The sequence below is a fragment of the Physella acuta genome, unplaced genomic scaffold (assembly GCF_028476545.2).
Source record: "Physella acuta isolate Inbredline_101_S28 unplaced genomic scaffold, ASM2847654v3 ptg001616l, whole genome shotgun sequence".
In the NCBI taxonomy this organism is placed as follows: domain Eukaryota; kingdom Metazoa; phylum Mollusca; class Gastropoda; family Physidae; genus Physella; species Physella acuta.
In genome coordinates this window covers 21,704-26,842 of record NW_026733130.1, presented here as the reverse complement: position 1 = coordinate 26,842, position 5,139 = coordinate 21,704, and the positions used below count along the sequence as shown (strand labels likewise).

General features: G+C 45.4%; 1 non-coding gene across 1 annotated transcript; it reads left to right on the top strand.

Moving 5' to 3' along the window:
- The first annotated feature begins 591 nt into the window (after window positions 1-591).
- LOC131929326 (5S ribosomal RNA) lies at window positions 592-710 on the top strand. Its single transcript, XR_009383949.1, has one exon. It is a non-coding gene; the product is annotated as a 5S ribosomal RNA (ribosomal RNA).
- Window positions 711-5,139: the final 4,429 nt, after the last annotated feature.

Below are 5,139 nucleotides of genomic sequence, written 5' to 3'. Positions count from 1 at the left end.
GCCAGTTGTCGTGGGAAAAGGTTAAAAGAATAATTAATAAATGAAAAGCATTGAACTATTTCTCAAACATTAAATTAGTAGACTTGTAGGCGGCTAGATCTAGATCTATGTGATGAGTTGGATTAAAATTGAATGAATTCGTGCAGAATGTTTCGGAAGGAGTGAGTGAGCGGGAGACCCAAAAAAGTTAAAGTATCGCCTTTCCGATAGATCATTTCACATGAAAGCGATAGTTAAAGGACAGGTCGGATGCAGGGGGCACCTGGTTTTCTGATTTTAGTCAAGGAAAATGGGGAAAATGTATTTATTTTGTATTTTACAACGCGCGATGCTCGAAAATTAGTAGCTCAGGGAAGTCTACCGGTGGTTACCGCCTCAGGTTAAAAATAGCGACCAATGGCTGTAGAGGGAAAAAAAGGCACATAGTATTCGATATTAAAACAATGTTTCGCTTTTGTGGAGATTTAGGGCGTTTTTTATTATTGAAATAATATGAGGAAAGCAGTGAAATCATTATTGTAGCCAGAAAAGGACGAATAACTGCTGATTTCGTTTGAGTATATTTATAAGCCCCAATTTTCTCACACAGATGTCTACGGCCATACCACGTTGAAAATACCGGTTCTCGTCCGATCACCGCAGTCAAGCAACGTCGGGCGTGGTTAGTACTTAGATGGGTGACCGCTTGGGAACACCACGTGTTGTAGACTTTTTTTCATCTTTTGTCTTTTATTTTTTGCCCCACTGGACACCTATTCTTACCACCTGCACTCTTTCCTAAGTTCACCACATACCTGTGAACACTTTTGTAATATCGAAATATTTTTTGTTTGTTTCTTTTGTGCCTTCACGGTAGGCTACCTCGATCCTACCCACCCATGGAAACAAACCCCTTAAAAACCAACAAAGGAAAGATGACCACTCTGCCCAAATTAAATAAATAAACTAAGTAGGCTACAACCTAATAATTAGAAGTAACTCAGTAAGTTAAATAAGGGGTAGGTATGGAAAACATTCGTGTAGGGGTTACAACCACTCGAGCTAATTCGGAAACGTATGGGTGGCCCTAATAAGGGCCGGATGGGTAGAACAAATGGGTGGTCCTGGGTTGAGTTTAACCGCCGAAGCCGTACAGGGTGCGACCTTGACGTTTCAGAGCATAGACGACATCCATAGCAGTGACGGTCTTCCTCTTGGCGTGCTCAGTGTAGGTGACGGCATCACGGATGACATTTTCAAGGAACACCTTGAGGACACCTCTGGTTTCTTCGTAGATCAGACCAGAGATACGTTTGACACCACCTCTGCGAGCAAGACGACGGATGGCTGGCTTGGTGATACCTTGGATGTTATCACGCAACACCTTCCTGTGACGCTTGGCGCCTCCTTTGCCGAGTCCCTTACCACCTTTGCCTCGGCCAGACATATTGAATTTTTCTTCTTTGTTGATGAAGGAGTGTTCGAAAAACGCCGTCTGCAGAGAAACTCGCTCCTTATATACGGTCCTGGGCTCGAGTTCGTTCAATATGGCGGACACCGCCCAACCAAAAGCGGTCGGCGAATGAGCCAGCCAATGAAAAAGCAGCTTGCCGTGTCGACTGGAATGTTGCTGGCTTGTCGGCTAACGGTGTCGTTTTCAAAGTCATTTTTTCACCTATTCTGCTATGCGACCCTTGGATAAAAAATAAAGAGTTTCATTGCCCACACGTGTAGGCATAGAAAAGATCCACGTTTGTCATGTTAAAATATGATATTAGACGTTATTTTCACCGTTTTGTGCGAATAAAACTGAAATATTTCCCTACACCTAATTATGCGAGTACGAGCGAGCTCATTATGCGAGTACGAGAGAATCTCGAACGCTGATTGGTCGAGTACGAACGAAATAATATTCTCGTACTCCGCTCCGTACTCGCAGTGGTTTGTTTACATCGTGAAACGAATAGGTTAGTTAGGCTTCTAATAATTAAATAATCTATGGCGTGTAGTCGTTAAGAATAATTTCTGCTCTCCGATTAAGATCTAGATATCTAGCTCTAACCCTAAAGGGTTTTTCTTTTTTTTTTTTTATATATATATTTTAAAAAGCAATGGATAGGGTGGTGGGTGGGTGAAAGAAAAATATAAAATTTATTCTCTCCTTTCTTCACATTTGAGATAAATAAAACAATATCAACAGCATGCATACACGAATTCAAATAGCAATGTGATGTGTGAGTTGAATTAAAGAGATAAATGAATAGAACCTATTTCCCGCATCCCCCAGAATAATACTAATAGATGTAGTAGTAGTAGTAGTAGTAGAGTGGCAGACATGGGCAGGGGGTGTAGTGGGTGGGTGGGTGGAAACTCGTGAGGTGGGGGACCTTCACTGCTAATCTGAACGTTGTCAGGTGGTCCTAAAAAGGACCTTGGTTGAGGACAGGGGGTGGTGGTTTGGGCTTAAAAGAAACCTCTTAAGCACGCTCACCACGGATACGTCTGGCTAGCTGGATGTCCTTGGGCATGATGGTGACACGCTTGGCGTGGATGGCGCACAGGTTGGTGTCTTCAAACAGACCGACGAGGTAAGCCTCGCTAGCCTCCTGCAGGGCCATGACAGCGGAGCTCTGGAAGCGAAGGTCAGTCTTGAAGTCCTGGGCGATTTCTCTGACCAGGCGCTGGAATGGCAGCTTGCGAATGAGCAGCTCAGTGCTCTTCTGGTAACGACGGATTTCTCTCAGGGCGACGGTTCCAGGCCTGTAACGATGGGGCTTCTTAACACCGCCGGTGGCTGGTGCTGACTTTCTGGCGGCTTTGGTGGCCAGCTGTTTACGTGGGGCTTTGCCTCCAGTAGATTTTCGGGCGGTTTGTTTGGTACGAGCCATCTTTTTTTTTTTGAATGATCTTAACTGACTGTTAAGGAAATGCGGCAGCTCAGCGCTGCTGGCCCTTTTATAACCGTCCGCCAAACCCTTAGCGCAACGAAGCTCTCCCATTGGACGAGTACGAGTTTAACGACGCTGATTGGCCAGTAGCAGCCACACAACGTTGAGACAGCGTCGACATAGCAGATTATTTTTAGACACGGTATCCAGCCGAGCGATCTATTAATAGCAGACAGGGCCGATAACACAAAATATTCTTCGTTCAAATGAAATCCTTGGTTGTGCCGCTTGTCAATGGAATCCGGTGTGTTTGCTTCTGTCGTCTTCAATGAATTATGAATGTGTGTGTGAGTGATTAGAAAAGAACCCAACATAGACTGCCTGAAACAATTTAGATCTAGACCTAGTCTATAGACCTAGGTAGATATTCTGACCCGATTCGACCGCCCGATCGGCGGTATTTACACAGTGTGTAAATAAATGAGGGGGAAGGATTAATAAAAACATATTTGGTTTTAAAAAGAAGAAGATATAAAATAAAAAGGGTAGACTAGCGGTAGGTTAAAGAATAGAATTTTAAAATAACGACCACCCTTATTTGTTGTAGACAGGGGTTAAACGGAGCACATTTAAAGAAAAATAGATTCTATTTTCATTTGTATCTATGAACGAATACCCCTAAAATATGTCCAGTTACTACTATTAATATGACCGCCCCCTCCCTGTTCTGCTCGTGTAAACCAGTGTAAGTATTATACATCTATAATAATGATCTCATACTGCTAGTGATTGACATGTTGATACGTTATTAATAAAGTTTGAAACAAGTAGGGTAGGGTAGGGTAGGGTAGGAAAACTCGATTTTTGTTCATTGACACACAACGAAAGCTAATTGGGTAAACTTTGGTTGTCCTGAAAAGGACAGTAGTAGGCTAGGTGGACAGTGGGCAGCAGGGTGACACTGTTTAGCTCTTGCCACCGGGTGTCTTCTGTGACTTCTTGGGCAGAAGCACGGCCTGGATGTTGGGGAGGACACCACCCTGGGCGATGGTGACACCCGACAAAAGTTTGTTCAACTCTTCGTCGTTACGGATGGCCAGCTGGAGGTGACGAGGAATGATTCTTGTCTTCTTGTTGTCTCTGGCAGCGTTGCCGGCCAACTCGAGCACTTCAGCGGCCAAATACTCGAGGACGGCGGCTAGGTAGACTGGGGCACCAGCACCGACACGCTCAGCATAGTTTCCTTTCCTCAACAGACGATGAATACGTCCGACTGGGAATTGAAGGCCTGCCCTGGAGGAGCGAGACTTGGACTTTCCCTTGACTTTACCGCCTTTACCACGTCCGGACATTGTGAGTTGGTTAGGAGCGAGAAGAAATACAGCGACTAACAGCGATACGGCTGCAGGCGATGAATGAAGACTTAACGGCGAGATCGGCCCTTTTATACGAAACGGCGAGGAAATCCGTTCGTCACCAAGCGAGCGTTCTGATTGGCTGCGCAGCGGCTTGGCGTTCGTACTCGTACTCGTACTCTCCAAATTTCCTCGCCGTTTCATATAAAAGGGCGGCCGGCGGTCGGTTCGCCTCATTTCTGTTCAAGCCATTGAAAAGAAAACAACATGCCACCTAAAGTTTCTTCCAAGGGAGCCAAGAAGGCCGGTAAGGCTAAAGCCGTACGCACCGGTGACAAGAAAAAGAAGAGGAGGAGAAAGGAAAGCTACAGCATCTACATTTACAAAGTCTTGAAGCAGGTGCACCCTGACACTGGCATTTCCTCCAAGGCCATGTCCATCATGAACTCCTTCGTCAACGACATCTTTGAGCGCATTTCAGCTGAAGCCAGCCGTCTTGCCCACTACAACAAGCGCAGCACCATCACCTCCAGGGAGATCCAGACCGCTGTCCGTCTCCTCCTGCCCGGTGAGCTGGCCAAACACGCCGTCAGTGAAGGCACCAAGGCTGTCACCAAGTACACCACCAGCAAATAAACACAACAGCAAACAACCACCTGGCTTGCTTGTTGTGGCTCTACTACTCGGCCCTTTTCAGGGCCTCCACCCATTCCCAATTAGCTCGGTTTGGTTTACATTGAACGAGTTTTCCCTCCCTCCCTCATCCACCCACCCACTCTGTGTAGCTGCCATGTTACAGTTTTTTTTTTTTGTTTAGTCATTCTTTTCTTTAATAAGTAGAGATAGATATACATACATACATAGGCCTACATAGTAATATGCCTATCCCAACAACTGCACACACTATTCTCTTAACA